This window comes from Triturus cristatus, chromosome 3_1, assembly GCF_964204655.1.
Source record: "Triturus cristatus chromosome 3_1, aTriCri1.1, whole genome shotgun sequence".
NCBI lineage: Eukaryota > Metazoa > Chordata > Amphibia > Caudata > Salamandridae > Triturus > Triturus cristatus.
The window spans coordinates 241,710,053-241,732,553 of record NC_140583.1 but is presented as its reverse complement, the minus strand read 5'-3'; the positions used below and the strand labels follow the sequence as shown (position 1 = coordinate 241,732,553).

At 45.9% G+C, this 22,501-nt stretch overlaps 1 long non-coding RNA gene across 1 annotated transcript; it reads left to right on the top strand.

Moving 5' to 3' along the window:
- Positions 1-7,960: 7,960 nt before the first annotated feature.
- On the top strand, positions 7,961-9,105 carry LOC146860010 (uncharacterized). Its single transcript, XR_014978757.1, has 4 exons — positions 7,961-8,077; positions 8,182-8,255; positions 8,340-8,422; positions 8,784-9,105. It is a non-coding gene; the product is annotated as an uncharacterized LOC146860010 (long non-coding RNA).
- Positions 9,106-22,501: the final 13,396 nt, after the last annotated feature.

Below are 22,501 nucleotides of genomic sequence, written 5' to 3'. Positions count from 1 at the left end.
TTGGTCAAGTTCCCCGGTTCCCAAATGATGAAGCGAGCCACTTGATGTGGGTGATGGGAACTTTGTGTACGCATACATACACTCATGGACACACTGTGTACTTAGTTGACACTAGCAAACACCTTGATCGATATTTTTAGAGTGGTTACGTTACTGTTACAAAACTTTCTTTGGACTCCCAGTTCTTCTTTTTTGTATATATGTGCTGGATTAGGGATTGAGAACTGTTTGAGTCGTTAAACTACATCCCTTGGACCCCCACTCTTTTAGAGATAATTTACTATAGTCTAAGTAAATTAGCCATGCTAGGGGTGTGTTTAGCCAGCTCTTACCTCCTTGCTGAAAAATCAGCCATTATCGATTTGGAAGATTTGATGCACTCTGGGACAAAATAATGCCACACTCTACAGGATGTGGTCATAACTTTGAGGAGTTACCCTGCTCCTATTGGTCAGAAGTGACCTCCTGCATGACCCAGAGAACGTGGAATAAGTATCTGAGAGGGGCAGAGCCCTCCAGATCTGCAGCTTGAAACTTACTGAAGCAAGAAGTGCCCTGCTGTGAAGTGTTGCTGTGCAAAGATTTCTAAGGCCAGACCTCTGAAAACTGCACCATCCGAAACTACAGCCCTGTGGATTATTTTGCTGAAAAAGAACTAAGTGGTGGACTCCCTGAAAGCTACAGGTTAAAAGAGCTCAACTGGAACAGCACCAACAAAATCTACACCTTGGAGAACCATCAGTGGATTTGTAAGGGTTTTGTACCAGTGGATTGTGGGAACTGACGTCCTCAACTTTCAAGGACCATCTTGGAGCTTCCAGACCCTTGGAGTAAGTTTGAGACACTTTGGGACCCATTGAGGAACTTCAGGAAGAAGTTCAAGAAGTTTGGAGAACTTTGGAGCAACTTTGAAAAAAAAGCTCCATAGAGGGATCGACCCAACCTGGTCAGCCAGGCCACCTGCCTTCAACCTCGAGCCGGCCAAGCCATCCAGGTTCTAAAAGCTCCATGGGTCCAACTTCTAGAGATTGACCGGGACTAGAAGAAATCTGAAGCCTGAACCCTCACCGGATTTGGCTACATGAGGAGCATCGAGAGACCCCGCGAGAAAAAGCTCCATAAAAGTTTCTAAGTACGCTCGTAGAAAAGGTGACCGGGAGCAACCTCCTGCCTTTCATCGCGTGTCGGCCTGGGTTCCTGGGTTTTCCCGCTGAAGCGATCTTGAAACATTTTCTAAGTCCACTCCAGGGAAGGTCACCGGGACCTCGTCACAAGTGAAGCCGGTGAACCCTCACCGGATCCGGACTGGCTGGGAGCTTTGAAGACCCTCGGGAAGAAAAGCTCCAGAAAAGTTTCTAAGTGTGAAGGTAGAAACTGAGACTGGGACCTGCCGGGAGCTGTAGCCACTCAGGGCTCCATTGCGCCCGGCCTGAAACTTTGACTTTGCCCCGGTCTATCATGAGTAGGTATCACAATATGGTGCTATAATCTTCTAAGTGCTATATTTTATTAAATCTTTGAATATTCATATCTCCGGTTCCCTACATTGGATTTTTGTCATTTTGGTGTCATTTTAAAGATACAAATATTTCCTATTGTTATAAATTGGTGTTGGATTTTTATTATGTGTTGTATCTTAATTATTTACTGAAATTGTATTTTTAAATGCTTTACATACCTGTCTTTGAAGTTAAGCCTGTCTGCTTGCAGCCACATTACCAAGGGTTGAGCATAGGAATAATTTTCTTAGACCTATGCAGTCCTATCATGTGTTAGTGGCCTTATTGCCAGTGGCAGACCTACATTTGCCCCTACCAATAACCCACTTTCCAACATGAGGGATCAGGGTTGTGATGTTCGATAGTTGCCAAGAACTATTCTCTCCCTGGTAAGAGGAGTTTCTAGTGGCACTGTGAGCTAGCTGGTATACAGGCTAACATATTCGGTAGGGGTGTCTAGAATCAGTCTGACACCAATCCTGCAGTGTATGTTGTCTAAACGCGCAGATCCTATACAGGTTTTATAAGAACTACACGACAATATGTGCAAGTTGGAAGTCGCAGATGATTGGATCGTCTAAGATATCCCGGGGTAAATGCCAGGTGGGGGCTGGCTTGGGGGTTGTGCTTCAGTCCTTGTCAATTATGTGCCCTGCCTGTGTTCAGAGATAACATGCCCGAGTTACTCGGAGTGTTTGAGTTGCGGTAGGATGGAAGCAGAGGAATCAGTCAAAGAGGAGATGTAAATTGTGAGGAGTCAAATAATGTGAGCATTGCTTAAGATATGAGTTATGTGTTCTCCATTCATCCAATAATGCCCAGTGTCAGGCCCAGTGGGCAAACTGTGTGAAGTGGAGGTGTGCAGGTGCCTGGGGCAGAGGCGTGTGCGACCTATCTAGGTTAAAGTTAAGAACTTTATTATTATCCTCACCCAGTATCCATGGGATATCTGCTCATTGGGCCAAGGTCCCTAACAGGGAAGCCTAGAAGCTGGACTGGTCCGAATTAGGATCGTAGACACACCCCAGAAGTACCTGGGTGCCATCTAAGCAGTCTTCCACGAAGACATACCTGCCCTTGCTGTCGGTCATGGTGGTGTGTCTGAAAGGGTGTGCCAGGACGCAACCAGATTGGCGTGCCTTGTGCGTAGGCAGAGTATGATGTACCATTTATGGTGCCTCTCCAGGCCATTTGTGGCTGCTGAAGCTCCCACCTAATGAGGTAGGTTTCCTGGAGGAAGCATATGTTGCGTTTTGTCTCTTAAGGTAAGAGTGGACTGAGTAGCAGTGCCGCGCGGTATGCATACTGCTAACGTTGAGAGTTAAAACTCGTGTCTGTAGGCGGTGTGCCATCTTAACGGAATGTGTTAATGTGATCCGTGTCATCTCAGCCCTACCCATTCCACCCTGTTCCTCTCCCTATTCATCTCGTGTAGTTGGGAATGTGACCTGTGGTGCTCGTGCTGCAATGGAAACAACTGCGTTAACATAAGAACAAACTGGAACAATGTCAGGGGCCTACAGCAACTGGCTGCACGCTCAAACATTAGCTGGGTAAATATTCCGTAAGTGGGGGGTATTGTGCTGATCAGTGACTTATGTTTCAGGACAAAAATTCAGGGCAAAATGTACGTTTTACAGACATATGAGTACGTAAATAGACAACCTACATAAGTACAAGTCTAAATAAGTTTACATTAGGTTGCAACAATTGTTAACTTCACGTTTATTTGGTATGCATGCAGCTTTGAGCAACCTTGCAGGTATTTTTGTGGTATTTCACATCATCATAATTTATTTCTTTCTTTACTGTAACGGGTTGTCCCATCTCACAGATGAGAGCCAAGCACTGTCTGTGATTATTAAACATTGTTTTGAGAAGTCACTCTCTGACTCACAGTCAGAGATTGACTCCTTTAAAATATTCTGATTGTTGTGAAGAGAAAATCAAGCACCAAATACTTCCTGCATGCTGGAGTCCGCACATGGCATCATGTGAAACTCACTAGTGAAAAGAGGTCATCCTGTCACTGTGCAGAGAGGACCATTATCATTCTGTTTGTGATAATTAGGCCGACATACAGAATGATAATGGGCCGACAGCAGCCTGTGCCAGGTCAGGAGGGGCTGCTGCAGGACCTGTACATTGATGGGCGAGCAGAGAAGGTCTTTTGTAATGTATATGTTATTTGAGTGTGCTTCTTTTTATGTAGATTGCTGCTGTTTTCCTTGTCCTGAAGAGGCCAAAAGGAATTGATTGGCTGAAACGCGACCGCGTCGACATTTTGGTTTCACAGAGAGCCCCTAAAAAATTGGAATGTGTTGGGACTTAAGAACTTTGCATTGTCTTTGAATTTGTGGAGATATTGCTTTCCTTATGCAATGTATATGCCCTCTTGGATGTCCACACTATTGAAAGGTGGATCCATAATCGAAAATCTGTTTTAGGACAGTAGTGGAGTTTCGTTTAATGTACATAGGTTGTGTTTTGTAAATATATGTCTTTTGTATATGCTCAGCAAAAAATGATGAAAAATGAGATGTGAATTTATACACATACGAAAGGATAATTAAAAGTGTCCTTTTCAAAAATATTGTTTTATTTGTTCCTCCATACCATTTTTTCTATATTGTGCTTTCCTTACCCAGGTTATGGGAGGGTGATAGATGGGTATACCCCCAATTATTGGAATCTTGTATTTACACTTTTTCAAGTGTGAGAGTCTCAGTATAAAGAGAAATAATAGAATTTGTGTAAAAATAGACTTAATAAATGAGCAGTGTGTATATATATTTTGTTTTATTTTGTTTTGTATATTTGTGTTAGTGATTGTACTTTTGTAGAGTACTCATAAAGATGATATCTTTGGCATGGCACTACCACATATGGTTAGCTTGTAAGAGGATGAGATCAACAAATTGATTGAGAGTCCCTCCCTTTTAGGAGGGCAGACAAGTGACTCTACCAGCATTATTTCAGACAAAGGGGAGAGATTAGTACAACTCAGAAAGAAAAATACGAGGACACAACTCCATGCACAAGTCCTCCTTGAGTATTTGAAATCAAATACAATCCCAGTAGGTTTGCAGGTAAAGAACATTCCCATTATATTTGTGAACGATAAAGTTTATTTGTTGGACTTTAGTGGAGTAGGAACAAAGTGTTCAAGAGATTGGCTAGTCCTATCCATCCACACAGCGTTAAGAATAAGTGAAGAAGAGTTGAAGGAAATTCGAAAACTAGAGGAAGAAATTAGCGGTGATAGTACTATCCAGGATGCAAAAGCATTGTTAGACTCAATAGAAAAAACACTTATTGACTTTAGAAATCAAACTATCAGTACGAAAACCTCAAAAGTTACTAGAGACATCAAGGGGTTTGCCAATTTGACAGTCTACCCGTATCTTAAGGAAGACTTTTATAAAAATAATAACCCTAGTACTTTGAATCTTCAATATAGAACACGATCACGCTCCAAATTCATCACTTTTTCGGACTCTTCATCTGATTCAGACCAGGGGGCAGGTCCCTATTATCCACCACATCCCCATTATCCCCAATATTATCAATATCCTCGTGTCCCCCTTCCTTTTTTAGGCAGAGGCAGGGGAAGAGGATTCAGAGGCAACTGGCGAGGCCAGCAGGGATGGCAACTTCCTGTTCCCCAACAGACTCAAGAACAAAATTACTTCCGCACCAGACAACGAGCATACCGGAGATAGATTCACAGATTCCTGCAATGTCCTTGATACCGTATGAGGATATACCAATTTATAATTTGTCTAAACACCAGCTAACTGCAATCGAAACTCAAGTGCTAAATAAAGGGTTGTCATTTGTTCCACATGCTATACAGAACCCAATAGACACCAAAAAAGAGGTTCCACAATTTCTACGGAAGGTTAGACTGAGAGTCTTTTTTTCAGAATATAAAGAGACATCAGACAATAATATCAGTGGATTAAAAAATAAATCCACCTTCTGCCCAGAAAGTGCAGCAATGCCAGATCAAATCCTTCTGTTTGAAAATCAAATATTGAGGGAGATAGACAATCTGCATTCAAAAAGGACTTTCTTTAAACCGAATTTCTCGAGAGATGAACAAAAGGCACTTCATAATCTAGCAAGTAACCCATTAGTGGTAGTGAAACCCGCCGACAAAGGTGGAGGCATCGTGCTATGGGATGCAGAGAAATATGATGAGGAAATTACTAGACAACTCAGTAAACAGTTACACTATTGACCCCTTGAATGTAATCCTACAGCTCGTTTGAAAGCTGAAATTTTGCATCTGACCAACAAAGCCTTGGAAAGTGGCATTCTGTGTAAGAAAGAATTTGAATTTTTGAACATCACTACGCAGAAAGTTCCTACTATGTATGTCCTGCCAAAGATCCATAAAAATGCCACCAAACCACCAGGGATGCCGATTATCTCAGCCTGCGGCTCGATCCTAGAGCCTTTAGCCAAATATGTTGATTGCTTTCTGAAACCGTTTATTTCTGACACGAAAGCCTACGTTCGAGACACCATGGATTTTATCTCCAAAGTTGAGGGATCGATGTTCGATGATAACCAAAATATTTTGGTGACGTTTAACATCGAAAGCCTTTATACAAACATTCCCCAAGATGAGGCACTCTTGATTATGACACTGGTATTAAACAAAAGACCTAGACCACATCAGGTTCCAACCGATTTCTTGATTTCTCTGGCCAAAATATGCTTAAAAAACAATTTCTTCAATTTCAAAGATGACCTGTTCCTCCAAGTAAAAGGTGTAGCCATGGGTTGTAGCTTTGCCCCGGAGGTAGCCAATTTGGTCATGGACCAATTTGAGACCCTGTTTATCTTCAATGAGACTGGCCCATTCTCTGCACATATTGCGAGATGGGTCAGATTCATTGATGATATTTTCTTGATATGGAATGGCAACAATAAAGACCTAGATGCCTTCCATATTTGGCTCAATACACGCACACAAGATTTGAAATTCACAAAAAAATGCAAGCAAAATCTAAATCAATTTCCTTGATGTTTGGGTCAAAAATAACGAAGGTTCACTAGAAGTTAGTTTATTCACAAAACCTACGGATAGAAATACTCTTCTAGCATATAGTTCAGGGCACCCACGACATCTTAAGGAGAATTTGCCATATGGGCAATTCCTTAGAATACGTCGTAATTGTTCAAATAAAAACAACTATTTTGAAAACGCAGCTACTTTGAGGACAAAGCTATGTAACAGAGGGTACCCAAAGAAACTAGTCAGGAATGCACTCAAACGAGCATGGTTTACACCCCGGGAAACTTTGTTAACACCAAGGAACAAGGAAAAGAATGATCAACTTACTTGTGTGTTAACATACAATCCCAAAGCAAACAAAGTGAGGCAGATCATCCAAAGAAATTGGCGGTTGGTCGACCATTTGGGGTTGGCTATACCACTTTTTTCCTTCCAAAAAGGGAAAAACTTGAGAGAACACCTGGTTAAGGCCTCTAGACCAGCAGTACCTAAAAATGATGTAAGAACTATGATGGGACTGCCTCCAGTGCAGGGACATTTTAGATGTCAGAACTGTGCGGTATGTCCCCAAACAAGTGACTCCAAGTTCACAACAATTGGCGATCAAAAACATGTTCAATTGGGTTTTTCGAATTGTAATTCGAAAAATGTAATTTATTCAATTGAATACCCGTGTAAAAAAACATATATTGGTCAAACAACCCAAGCTGTGAAACTCCGCATTCAGCAACATAAATCACGGATTCGGTGCAAAACTCTAGGTGCCCCTTTGGTCCAGCACTTTGTGGAAATTGGCCATAATGAGGATGAATTGAGGTGGACTGTCTTGACAGTTATGCGCCCTATGAATAAAACCATCTTGCAAAATACCCTGAATCGTCAGGAGGCGAGGTTGATTGAAAAATAACGGACAGCAATAGACGGCCTAAATGATAAGGATGAAATTTGGGCGTTGATACAATAAGAGTTTGATTTGCAAATTAAGACCCTGAATGCAGGATTAAACAAATGCATTAGATTTTGTCAGAAGAGTGCTCTACATGTATAGTCACTGTGTATATATGTGCACAAGAATATGTTTTTTTAGATTGTGAGCCTGGATGTTTACAGGTTACCTTACTCTGTCTATTTGCACATTGGGTAGAATTTTGGGTGTGATTATTTCTGATTCACTCTGGTCCGAATATGCGTTTCCCTCTACATTATTCACTATAAGAATCAGTGGTGATTAATATTTCCCTTCTTTATTAGCATCTTTAGTATTATTTGTTCATCGTATATAGTTCTGTAGGCACCAATAGTATTACATAATTAATAGCGGATTTAAACCTGGAAATGAGAGAGGAGCCTATAAATATATTGTCTTTTCCAACGCTCCCTTTCAATATGGCGATTTGTTGCCCCGCTTTATTTGGAGGTCTTTAGTCCTTTGTCCCTTTTCACACCAGGAAATAAGGTTCCGACAGTCTTTTCTCGTAAGTTCACTCGAGCAGCGAGAAAGTGAGCACGGACGGATGCGAGGTATATTTCGAGGAGATGGTAGAGAATTAAGGTAAGCGAACTCGATTTTGAGACGTCCTATACACAATATACTTGAAGCAAGTAGTCCCTTTGGACTCACACTGTGTTTCCGTATGTTCGTTTCTTTTGAAACAGTCAGTAATCACGCCGGACGGCTTCCTTTGAAAATTCAAAACACGGACAGGGGGCCTCGTTTTCATTCGAATAAGGTATTTAGATTGTAGTCTGAGCAAGTACCTTTAGTTATTGGAGGGAGGAGACTGTGTTTAGTCATTGTTCTATCTTCGTTACAGAATTGGTATTAGAGGGGTTGGACCCCCAGTACCCCACTCCTTTCAAGTACGTTTGATTTGCTGAGCTGATTTTTCAGCTTAAGGTTAGTCGAGTAGACAGTTTATTCCTTAAGAGAGGCTCTCCCATATTCCCGTGATATATTCCTCTTAGAGCAATAGGATCCTTAGTGTATATACGTAAGATCGATTGGGGGAGGTGTCTGAATCACCATTTCTATTGATATAGAGAGTAGTCTGGACATTTTTTTGCACATAGATATATTTAGGTATTAATGAAGTTTACCTCTAAAAAAAATTTTGTCACGAAATTCGGTGTTTCTTTCCTTGCGGTGGGACTTTTGGTTTGCTCTCCTCTTCTGGGGTGAAGGACCTGTACATTGATGGGCGAGCAGAGAAGGTCTTTTGTGATGTATATGTTATTTGAGTGTGCTTCTTTTTATGTAGATTGCTGCTGTTTTCCTTGTCCTGAAGAGGCCAAAAGGAATTGATTGGCTGAAACGCGACCGCGTCGACATTTTGGTTTCACAGAGGGCCCCTAAAAAAAAATTGGAATGTGTTGGGACTTAAGAACTTTGCATTGCCTTTGAATTTGTGGAGATATTGCTTTCCTTATGCAATGTATATGCCCTCTTGGATGTCCACACTATTGAAAGGTGGATCCATAATCGAAACTCTGTTTTAGGACAGTAGCGGAGTTTCGTTTAATGTACATAGGTTGTGTTTTGTAAATATATGTCTTTTGTATATGCTCAGCAAAATATTATGAAAAATGAGATGTGAATTTATACACATACGAAAGGATAATTAAAAGTGTCCTTTTTCAAAAATATTGTTTTATTTGTTCCTCCATACCATTTTTTCCACATTGGGCCATTGAGAAGGAGCGTGAGCTACCCCCCCCCAGTGAGAGTTACTGAACTCTCAGGCTGCTTGCAGGGGGACAGCTCACTGCACTGTGCAGAATTACGGACAAAAGGCGTCCATGACAGAAATCCTTACGGACAATGGACATGAGGCCCAAATAATGAGCGGTCCGTGAAATTTACGGACGGTTGGTCACCCTAACTGTCCTTGAAGTTCCCTGTTTGCTGACGGCTCTAACAGGAGCCCATGTCAGCTGTCTCTTCCGTCCCCTGCCGGTAGATGGTGGTGTATAACTGTGGATTCTGCTGTTTACTGCCTCGGAGCTCCTCTAGCCTCGCTCCACAATCTTGAGCGGCCAAGCCACACCTCCTCACTATACCCGATAGGGCATATTTATTAACATTTTATGCAGAGCAGCTCAGCAAGTGAAGTTGCTGCGTTGCGTGAGAGGGAAAGTGGAACTGCAGCATATCCAGTAAGATATGGCGCAGTTCTGTTCTTTTGTAGGGCTGGCTCTGACTGCCTAGCATTAACGCCAGCACCTTGATGTTATGACACAAGGGGGCCTCTGTTGTGGTCAGGAAGGTGTTCTTACAGATGCAATCCTTTTTGTATGTGTGCTGTCGCGGGCAGGCACACAATTTTGTCTCAAACCCATCTTTACAGACTTCAATCAATCAATGAATGAATCATAAAGCTTTATTCGATTGTTACAAATTTACAATCATAAAAGCACAAAATAAAAAATATTTTTACATTTATATTCAATAAAATAGAGATTACAAACTAGCAGCTATCATGTTGTGCAAAATGCTTTCATACAATGTGCGGTATTATTACATAAAAAAGTTTAAAACCATGCGATCAGAGATTATAGTTCGTCAGTGGTAGTTAAACTTTTCCTCAAAAAGAATACTCTCTTTAAGAACATAGCAAGTCTCCATGCTACATGATCACTATCCAGTAAGTGAAGTTTTAAAAAAGCAGGACGACATTGCCTTAGCCCGTAAGATTTTAGAAGCAGAATCAGCCAAACCTTTCTTAATTCACAGTAAAATTTACAAAAAAGAACGGTGTGGATTGTAGACTGGCATGATTGGTTATCGCAAGAAAACAATGGGAGTTGTTTCGACCAGTCATTCATCTTGGGCCACGACACCATTCTATGGAATGTGTTTAACCTACATCTAGCCAATAACATTCTATCAAAAGTAACAATTACATAAGACAGGTATGGCTCCATTCCAAAAGTAGTTAAAATCATTTGGTGATGGCTAACAGTGGGCTTAATGAGTTCGCTGGGCAGTCTGGCCTCTTCTAACATACAGAGCCCCTCTCTTTTTAATGTTTCCCGTGAAATTTTCTGTAAGGAGCTCGGATCTATAAAATACTCTGGGTGCCCTACGTTACTCATAAAATCATGAATAAAGCTGATCCACGGTATTTTTAAGGCTCCATCTAATTTGAGACAATCAGCGAGTATATCCCGGTTTAACTGGGTCTGCTCCTTAATCCAGATACTATGCCACAATAGTATTGGTTCTATTTTAATTAGATCAGATAGAAAAGGGACGCCCAGCTCTTCATGACATACAAAACGTGATGTGCTCGGGGGACAGATAATATAAATCTTAGGAAGGAATTCTCCACTTGCTGCAGCTGTGAAATGTTTGTTAGTCCTCAGACCCCAGCTCTGTACAATGTGGAGCTGATACACCTTGCCTTGTAGATTTGTATCAGCTCCGCCGGGGGTTTCCTGCCCAATTTCTTAGAAAGGCCCACCAAGGCGTTCGTTGTCCGGATGAGCATCAGTTTTTTGACAGTTATAGTTTGGGCCCATGATTCATTATTATTAAACATAACGCCCAGATATGAAAAACTCTTGGTTGAACTTAATTTCTGCCCCTCAACAAAGATGTCCTTCACTCGCATGGGTCCGCGGCCACATCTCATTACATATGTCTTTGAGATATTGATACTGAGGCCTAGATCCTTCATAAAAACACAAAAACCATTGAGGACCCTTTGGAGAGCAATTTGGGTTCTTGCCAACATAACTGCGTCGTCCGCATAAAGAAGTACCGGGATGGGTCGGCCGGCAACATGGGGAAAGTCATGTCTTGTTCTAACTAATGCTTCTCCTAGCCTGTTAGTATATAAATTAAAAAGAAAGGGGGCCAGGACGCAGCCCTGCCTCACTTCTAACGGGAAAGTCAGCTGTACGTTCCCCCCTGTTCCAAAACATAAACAAGCTGATGCCTTGCTATAAAGGTTCCTTAAGAAGACAATATTTTGAGGATCTACTTTTAAGTCCTCGAGAACTTCCCACAATCTTGCATGTTTTACTGAATCAAAAGCTGCAGCTAGGTCTACAGAGACCATATACAATCTACTATTTTTTGCCCTTAAGTACTTTCCAATAAGTAGGGCCAGGCTTAAACACTGCTCAGTGGTTCCGAGCCCTTTCTGAAAGCCATATTGTAGGTCGGTTCAAATCTTATTTTCTTCTGACCATTCCTGCAGACGCTCTAAAATCACATGGCCCACCACTTTCACCATTGAATCTAATAAGGAGATCGGTCTATAGCAGCCCGGTTTCCGACGATCCCCTTTTTAAAAAATTGGCACTATTATTGACCCACCCCAAGTTTCAGGCAATTTTGTTTGACAGCTTGCATTTATAACCTGCGTGATGATGGGCCCCCATAGTGCAATATTAAATTTAAACAAATCTATAGGAATGCCTTCCGGGCCAGGTGCTTTACCGGTCTTACTCCCGTGAAGTGCTCTGATCACTTCATCTAAGGTAAAATTTAAATTGATATTTAAATGGTCATTCTCTAGATCATCGTCAGACCCATTATAGGAAGTTTCAATACCATTGTATACTTGTGCAAAGTGGGTTATCTATTCCTCCTCTGTAATAGCTATGGCTATTGAAGGACCCTCGTGTGTGACTAAGAATGGTGTCTTCACTGCCCTCCAGAAAGCTGCACTATCCTTCATTACTGCCGCTGAATGAAGGGCTTCCCGAGCTTCGTTTCTCAGGGAATTCTTCCTTTCTTTTATTGCCTGACGATATTCCAGTCTTGCGACTAGGTTGCCTATGTAATTCTGCTTTTAAATTGGAATAGGCTTGGGTGCATCTTGAATTGAACCAGCCTAGTTCCTTATTTTTCTTGCGATGTTGCGCTAGTGTAATTTTTTGAGGGCATTCGATATTTCAGCATAAGATGTTATTATACTTTTAGCAGGTGCTATCTGGGTCAGACAAAAGTCGATTGCTGACTTGCAATTAACCACAAGAGATCTAGTAATTTCAATGGGATCCACCTTTGACCATTTAAGTGTATACCCATTAGTCTTATGTAATTCCAATTCACCCGCTTCCTCACTGTCCTTATTTGTAATAAATGTCTTCTTTATAGGTAGGGCAACAACCACGTGTAGAGGAAAGTGGTCACTAAGTGGAATCTGGTCAACCTCAAAGGAAAGTAATCTTAAAACATAATTCTGGGAGGCTAGTATATAATCAATTGTAGATGCACCTCTTCCGTTATAAGTAAATGGCATCGTTACGGGGGGGTCCATAAACTCATTCACAAAACCTAAATTATTTGTAGCTAGAAATTCATTAAACAGTTCTCCCACTGGGGAGTGACAAAAGTGAGTTAAATGAGTTGATTCCTCATATATGTGGCCACATAATCTCTTATCATCCAAAGGGCACATTGTACAGTTAAAATCGCCCATCATTATTATCATAATATTAGCAAGACTAGTATTACAATTCTTTTTTAAATCCTCACTTACATTTTTTTTAAACCTGACATAATTCTGTTGGGATCACGTTATTATAAACATTTACAAGTATTACACATTGGTTCATAGTTATAGATACCTTTATTATCTGATAAAAACTACTCCTCAGAAATGCCTGAACTTTAGTAGTTACCAATTTGTTCGAAATGTACAGGCTCAGGCCGCCCTTAAGCCTGCCCCCTAAACCCTTCACAGCCAGTGTATTAAAGATTTTAAAAGCACTAATATGTTATGGTTCATTGGTCCAGGTTTCACGTAGGCCTATTATGTCTCTATCTTGAATAAACTTATGCCATTCTGGATCATCCTTTTTCGACTGCAGCCCCGCAATATTCCAGGAGATGATATCACAAGTAGGCACGTCACCATTCAATAGCTGGGGCGATTGGGGATGCCTGGAATTATTACAGACACCAGTACATGTCATTTCTAGTGTCTGCATGTCAGGGACGGAGTTTGAAGGTAAAGATGCCTCATTACCATACTCTAGACCCCTCGCTCGCTCACCCCCTGATCTTTGCTGGTTACTAACTTCAAACACCTTATTGCTTCTCACTGGTGTTGTAAAAACCTCCCTGATGGTCCTTCCTGCCTCAATATTGTCGGCAGCGTAATACACCCCCGCATTCAGTCAGTCAATTTCCCCCAGAGAGCTAAGAGCTTCGAAACGATTACTAGCTTGAATAGGGAATCTTTGTTGACCCCTCCCCGACAAATTCTCTGTCTCCACGGTGTACCATGGGCACCTGGAATGTTGATAGAAAAAAACAAATGGTAGAATATTTATTCCCCATGTAGAGACATATCTGGATCCAGCTCTCTCCAATATCGTTTGAATCAGGCTTGGTGAACCAAATGTTAGGACTATGCAATCTCCTGACAAGGATTTACCAGACCCTCCTACCCAGGCAATTCTTCTAGCCATTTTGAATTCAGTAAATAGGATGTTAGTGAGCCCAGTCCTTGCCCCCAGAAGATGAAGCGACCTATTTCTCAAAGTAGACCAGTGTTCTACTATACCAGTTGGAAGTGGGGGGACGTTCACTAAGACTACCGTGTATGGTGTTGCTTCGGGCGGGAGGTGCAAGTTCCTAATTTCTGATGGGTAATCCTGTCCTGATATTACGTTACCTATTATGTTTGCAGGCTTGCTAGCCACGTCGGCTGTTAGCATTGGATCCTCTACCACCCTCCCTTTCCTTGTCCGTGGTAGTGTGCCTTGTCTGGAATTGGTTGCCTGTATTTGAACATGGGAAGTGTTTGATGCACTTACTCTCGGCAACTCTGAGCTAATCGTGACATTTATGGTGCTTGTAACTGGCTGTGTCTGCTGCTGTCGAACAATTCCACTCTCGTTCTCAGTTAAATGATGGTTACCCGACGTCACTCTATTCGAACTGGGGTGGACTACATGACTACAGCGGCTGCAGGCCACTGTCTTAGTATTCGTTAAACTTTCCAATGCTGTCAACCACAGATTGCTCCACCCTCACTGCCAACTAAAGGCTGCTCCACCCTTACTGGCAATGAGAGACTGCCCCACCCTCACTGCCAACCAAAGGCTGATCCACCTTCACTACTATCCAAAGGATGCTCCACCCTCACTGCCAGCCACGTGCTGCTCCACCCTCACTGCCAGCCACGTGCTGCTCCACGCTCACTGCCAACCAAAGGCTGCACGGCATCATCACCGCCAGTCAAAGGCTGATCCACCTTCACTGCCAACCAAAGTTTGCGCCACCCTCACTGGCAGCCAATGGCTGCTTTACCCTCACTGCCAGCCAAAGACTACTCCACGTTCACTGCCAACCAAAAGCTGCTTTACCCTCACTGCCAGTCAAAGGCTGCTCCACCTTCACTGCCAACCAAAGGCTGCGCCACCCTCACTGCCAACCAAAGATTGCGCCACTTTCACTGCCAACCACAGGCTGCTCCACCTTCACTGCAAACCACAGACTGCTCCACGGTCACTGCCAACCGGAGGCTGCTCCACTCTCACTGCCAACCAAAGGCTGCTCCACCCTTTCTGCCATCCAGCGCCCACTCCACACTCCCTGCTAGCCAAAGGCTGCTCCACCCTCAATGCCAACCAAAGACTGCTCCACCCTCACTGCCAACCAAAGGCTGCTTCACCTTCACTGCCAACCAAAGGCTGCTTCACCCTCACTGCCAACCAAAGACTTCTCCACCTTCACTGCAAACCACCGGCTGCTCCACGGTCACTGCCAACCAAAGGCTGCTCCACTCTCACTGCCAACCAAAGGCTGCTCCACCCTTACTGCCATCCAGAGCCTATTCCACCCTCACTGGTAGCCAAGGGCTGCTCCACCCTCACTGCCAACCAAAGGCTGCTCCACCCTCACTGCCAGCCAAAGGCTGCTCCACCCTCACTGCCAACCAAAGGCTGCTCCACCCTCACTGCAAATCAAAGACTGCTCCACCCTCACTGTCAACCGAATGCTGCTCCACCCTCACTGCCAACCAAATTTGGCTGCTCTACCCTCACTGCCACCAAATATGGCTGCTATGCCCTCACTGCCAGCCAGAGGCTGCTTCACCCTCACTGCTAGCTAAAGTCTGCTCCACCTTCACTGCCAACCAAATGCTACTCCACCCTCACTGCCAGCTAAAGTCTGCTCCACCCTCACCACCAACCAAAGGCTACTCCACCCACACTGCCAACTAAAGTCTGCTCCAGCCTCACTGCCAGATAAAATCTTCTCCCCCCTCACTGCCAACCACAGACTGCTCCACCCTCACTGCCAACTAAAGGCTGCTCCACCCTTACTGGCAACGAGAGGCTGCCCCACCCTCACTGCCAACCAAAGGCTGATCCACCTTCACTACTATCCAAAGGATGCTCCACCCTCACTGCCAGCCACGTGCTGCTCCACCCTCACTGCCAGCCACGTGCTGCTCCACGCTCACTGCCAACCAAAGGCTGCACGGCGTCATCACCGCCAGTCAAAGACTGATCCACCTTCACTGCCAACCAAAGGCTGCTTCATCCTCACTGCCAACCAAAGGCTGCTTCACCCTCACTGCCAACCAAAGACTGCTCCACCTTCAATGCAAATCACAGGCTGCTCCACTCTCACTGCCAACCAAAATCTGCTCCACCCTTACTGCCATCCAGAGCCTACTCCACCCTCACTGCTAGCCAAAGGCTGCTCCAACCTTAATGCCAACCAAAGGCTGCTCCACCCTCACTGCCAACCAAAGACTGCTCCACCCTCACTGCTCACCAAAGGCTGCTCCACCTAAACTGCCAACCAAATTTGGCTGCTCCACCCTCACTGCCAACCAAATTTGGCTGCTCTACCCTCACTGCCAGCCTGAGGCTGCTCCATCTTCACTGCCAGCTAGAGGCTGCCCCACCCTCACTGCCAACCACAGCCTGCTTCACCCTCACTGCTAGCTAAAGTCTGCTCCATCTTCACTGCCAACCACATGCTACTCTACCCTCACTGCCAGCTAAAGTCTGCTCCACCCTCACCGCCAACCACAGGCTACTCCACCCTCACTGCCAACTAAAGTCTGCTCCAGCCTCACTGCCAGATAAATATTGAAACTAGACTGCTCTACCCTCACTGCCAACAAATTTAGCTGCTATACCCTCACTGCCAGCCAGAGGCTGCCCCACCGTCACTGCCAACCACAGGCTGCTTCACCCTCACTGCCAACAAAAGACTGCTCCACCCTCACTGCCAACTAAAGGCTGCTTCACCTTCACTGCCAAACACATGCTACTCCACCATCACTGCCAGCTAAAGTCTGCTCCACCCTCACTGCCAACCAAAGACTGCTCCACCCTCACTGCCAACTAAAGGCGTGCTTCACCTTCACTGCCAACCAGAGGCTGCACGGCATCCTCACTGCCAGCCGAAGGCTGCTCCACCTTTACAGCCAACCAAAGGCTGCGCCACCCTCACTGCCAACCAAATGCTGCTTTACCCTCACTGCCAGCCAAAGGCAGCTCCACCTTCACTGCCAGCCAAAGGCTGTGCCACCCTCACTGCCAACCAAAGACTGCGCTACTTTCACTGCCAACCAGAGGCTGCTCCACGGTCAATGCCAACCGGAGGCTGCTCCACCCTCACTGCCAACCAAAGGCTGCTCCACCCTCACTGCCACCCCAAGGTTGCTCCACCCTCACTGCCAACCGAATTTGGCTGCTCTACCATCACTGCCAACAAATGTGGCTGCTATACCCTCACTGCCAGCCAGAGGCTGCTCCATCTTCACTGCCAGCCAGAGGCTGCCCCACCGTCACTGCCAACCACAGGCTGCTTCACCCTCACTGCCAGATAAAGTCTGCTACACCTTCACTGCCAAACACATGCTACTCCACCATCACTGCCAGCTTGAGTCTGCTCCAACCTCACTGCCAGCTAAAGTCTGCTACACCTTCACTGCCAAACACATGCTACTCCACCATCACTGCCAGCTTGAGTCTGCTCCACCCTCACTGCCAACCAAAGACTGCTCCACCCTCACTGCCAACTAAAGGCGTGCTTCACCTTCATTGCCAACCAGAGGCTGCTCCACCCTCACTGCCAACCAAAGGCTGCTCCACCTTCACTGCTAACTAAAGTATGCTCCACCCTCACTGCTAACCATAGGCAGTGCGGCATTCTCACTGCATGCCAAAGGCTGCTCCATCTTCGCTGCCTGCCAAACGCTGCTCCACCGTCACTGCCAATCTCAGGCTGCTCCACCCTCACTGCCAACAAAAGACTGCTCCACCCTCACTGCCAACTAAAGGCTGTGCCACCCTCACTGCTAACCAAAGGCTGCACGGCATCCTCACTGCCAGCCAAAGGCTGCTCCACCTTTACAGCCAACCAAAGGGTGCGCCACCCTCACTGCCAGCCAAAGGCTGCTTTACCCTCACTGCCAGCCAAAGGCTGCTCCACCTTCACTGCCAACCAAAGGCTGTGCCACCCTCACTGCCAGCCAAAGGCTGCTTCATCCTCACTGCCAACCAAAGTCTGCTTCACCCTCACTGCCAACCAAAGACTGTTCCACTTTCACTGCAAACCACAGGTTGCTCCACGGTCACTGCCAAGCAGAGGTTGCTCCACCCTCAATGCCAACCAAAGGCTGCTCCCCCCTCACTGCCAATCAAAGACTGCTTCACCCTCACTGCCAACCCAAGGCTGCTCCACCCTCACTGCCAACCAAATTTGGCTGCTCTACCCTCACTGCCAACAAATTTAGCTGATATACCCTCGCTGCCAGCCAGAGGCTGCTCCATCTTCACGGCCAGCCAGAGGCTGCCTCACCGTCACTGCCAACCACAGGCTGCTTCACACTCGCTGCCAGCTAAATTCTGCTCCATCTTTACTGCCAACCACATGCTACTCCACCCTCACTTCCAGCTAAAGTCTGATCCACCCTCACTGCTAACCAGAGGCTGTGCGGCATTCTCACTGCCCGCCACAGGGAACTCCATCTTCACTGCCTGCCAAAGGCTGGTCCACCCTCACTGCCAACCTCAGGCTGCTCCACCCTCACTGCCAAGAAAAGACTGCTCCACCCTCACTGCCAACCAAAGGCTGCTTCACCTTCACTGCCAACCAAAGGCTGCTTCACCCTCACTGCCAATCAAAGACTGCTCCACCTTCACTGCAAACCACCGGCTGCTCCAAGGTCACTGCCAACCAAAGGTTGCTCCACTCTCACTGCCAACCAAAGGCTGCTCCACCCTTACTGCCATCCAGAGCCTATTCCACTCTCACTGGTAGCCAAGGGCTGCTCCACCCTCACTGCCAACCAAAGGCTGCTCCACCCTCACTGCCAGCCAAAGGCTGCTCCACCCTCACTGCCAACCAAAGGCTGCTCCACCCTCACTGCCAATCAAAGACTGCTCCACCCTCACTGTCAACCGAAGGCTGCTCCACCCTCAATGCCAACCAAATTTGGCTGCTCTACCCTCACTGCCAACACATTTGGCTGCTATACCCTCACTGCCAGCCAGAGGCTGCCCCACCCTGACTGCCAACCACAGGCTGCTTCACCCTCACTGCTAGCTAAAGTCTGCTCCACCTTCACTGCCAACCACATGCTACTCCACCCTCACTGCCAGCTAAAGTCTGCTCCACCCTCACTGCCAACCACAGGCTACTACACCCTCCCTGCCAACTAAAGTCTGCTCCAGCCTCACTGCCAGATAAAATCTACTCCACCGTCACTGCCAACCACAGACTGCTCCACCCTCACTGCCAACTAAAGGCTGCTCCACCCTTACTGGCAATGAGAGGCTGCCGCACCCTCACTTCCAACCAAAGGCTGATCCACCTTCACTACTATCCAAAGGATGCTCCACCCTCACTGCCAGCCACGTGCTGCTCCACGCTCACTGCCAACCAAAGGCTGTACGGCATCATCACCACCAGTCAAAGGCTGATCCACCTTCGCTGCCAACCAAAGGTTGCGCCACCCTCACTGGCAGCCAATGGCTGCTTTACCTTCACTGCCAGCCAAAGACTGCTCTACGTTCACAGCCAACCAAAAGCTGCTCTACCCTCACTGCCAGTCAAAGGCTGCTCCACCTTCACCGCCAACCAAAGGCTGCGCCACCCTCACTGCCAACCAAAGACTGCGCCACTTTCACTGCCAACCACAGGCTGCTCCACCTTCACTGCAAACCACAGGCTGCTCCACGGTCACTGCCAACCAAAGGCTGCTCCACCTTTACTGCCATCCAGCGCCTACTCCACACTCCCTGCTAGCCAAAGGCTGCTCCACCCTCAATGCCTACCAAAGTCTGCTCCACCCTCACTGCCAACCAAAGGCTGCTTCACCTTCACTGCCAACCAAAGGCTGCTTCACCCTTACTGCCAACTAAAGACTGCTCCACCTTCACTGCAATCCACCGGCTGCTCCACGGTCACTGCTAACCAAAGGCTGCTCCACTCTCACTGCCAACAAAAGGCTGCTCCACCCTTACTGCCATCCAGAGGTTATTCCACCCTCACTGCCAACCAAAGGCTGCGCCACCCTCACTGCCAATCAAAGACTGCTCCACCCTCACTGTCAAGCGAAGGCTGCTCCACCCTCACTGCCAACCAAATTTGGCTGCTCTACCCTCACTGCCAACCAATTTGGCTGCTATACCCTCACTGCCAGCCAGAGGCTGCCCCACCCTCACTGCCAACCACAGGCTACTTCACCCTCACTGCTAGCTAAAGTCTGCTCCACCTTCACTGCCAACCACATGCTACTCCACCCTCACTGCCAGCTAAAGTCTGCTCCACCCTCACCGCCAACCACAGGCTACTCCACCCTCACTGACAACTAAAGTCTGCTCCAGCCTTACTGCCAGATAAAATCTGCTTCACCGTCACTGCCCGCAACAGACTGCTCCACCCTCACTGTGATGTAATGTAATGTAAATGATTTTTGTATAGCGCGGGTTGCACTCCACGGAGCATCTTTGCGCTTCTGAGTGTGAAAGAACCAGATGAAATTGATTCTTGTGGTGTAACTGGGTTGGAATGTTATATCATATTCTTGCATTTTGTGTCGGATAAGGTATAAATCCAGGTTTTAAGGGTCCTTCTGAAAGGGATTTCTGTGGGGATTTGTCGGAGTGGGGGCGGCAGAGAATTCCAGGCTTTGGACCCCAAAACTGCCAGGGCTTTACCTCCTTTGGTTTTGAGTCTAAACTTGGGGATGGTAAGAAGATTCTCACTTTGGGATCTTAGACATCGTGAGGGGACGTAGTGTTGGAACATGTTTTCAACGTATTTGGATCCTGTTTTGTTAAATGCCCTAAAGGTGATTAACAGGATTTTAAACAGCACCCTTTTATGTATTGGCAGCCAGTGCAAAGTGCTCATAGCTGTTGAAGCTGAGGTCCTTCTTTTCCATCCCAACACTAATCTGGCCGCTGCATGCTGTACCATTTGCAGTTTATGGCCTACCGTCCTATTTGTTCCTGCGTATATGCTATTGCAGTAATCGATGCGGGAGGTAATGAGGGCTACTGCCACCATCTTCCTCGCTGCAAATGGGATCAGATCGAAAAATTTCCTGAGTCCTTTTATTATGCCGAAGCAGGTCCCTGCCACGGCTGCTGCTTGTTGTTGGAAACTCAGAGAAGGGTCAAATTTTATCCCCAAATTTCGGACTGCATTAGCTGTATTAGGGGGGACAGTAGCGTCTTCTGGCCACCATAGAGTTGGGTTGAAAGAGTTGTTTTTTCCAAAGGGTAGAATCTCAGTCTTCCCAGAGTTACATTTAAGATGATTCGTGCTCATCCAGTGGAAAGTGGCCTTAATGCAGTTTTTGCGTCTAACTTCTGCTTCGCTGGATTCATCCTCCATCACTAGGATGAGTTGTGTGTCATCCGCATATGAGATGGTAGCTATGCCGAAGGAGGATATGAGGGTAATCAGGGGGGCCATGTATACATTAAAAAGCGTCGGACTCAGGCATGAGCCCTGTGGAACACCTGAGTTTAGTGGAATCTCTGCTGATCTAAAATGGCCCAAGGTGACCACTTGTCGTCTGTTTGTTAGGAAACTCTTTAGCCAGCTCAGTACCTTAGCAGTTATCCCTGCCGCGGCTAGTCGGTCTATCAAGATGGTGTGAGACACCGTGTCGAAAGCCGCGGACAGGTCTAAAAGTATGAGGACTGCTTTTTTGCCCTGGTCTAGTGCTGCTCTAAGTGTTTCCATGGAAAAAATTAGAGCCGATTCCGTCGAATGCTTTGCTCTGATACCAGCTTGGTTTGGGTGCCAGATATTATTTGCCTCTAGACACGTGGTGAGCTGTTGATTTACTTCCTTTTCTGTAAGTTTACAGAAAGTAGGGAGTAGTGAAATTGGTTGTAGATTAGTGAGGATGGTAGGGTCTAGTGATGTTTTTTTTTGTAAGGGTCTTACTGCTGCTAGTTTCCATTCCTCAGGGACTACTCCCCGGGAGAGTGAAGAGTTAATAATATTATTGATGATGGGATTTACGATCTCCACCATGGTGTGGAGAACATAAGGGGGACAGGGGTCGAAGGGGGAGCCATATTTGAATTTAAGGATTTTTCTCTTAGATTCTTCCAGGCTAACTTCCTGAAAGAAGGCTAACTGGCTTACCGCGTTATTGTTTTTTGTTTGGGACTCTTCCAGGGGGGAGGGGTATGGGAAATCTTTGGTGATCGTCTGTATTTTCTCGTGGAAGTAGTCCGCGATGTTATTACATAGGGTTTGGGAGGGGGGAATGTCTCTCTGCATGTTCTTTGGATTGGTATAGGAGTTGACGATATTGAAGATATCTTTTTGTTTGTTGTTACTATTGGTTATGGCATCGGTGAAAAAGTCTTTTTTGGCTATTTTTATCATCCCATGGTAGTGTCGGCGAGCCACTTTGTACCTAGACTGATCAGTTATATTATATTTTCTGCGCCAGGTCCGCTCTAATGCTCTAACCTTCCTTTGTTCTTCCTTTAGGGTTTGGGAAAACCAGGGGGCAGAGGT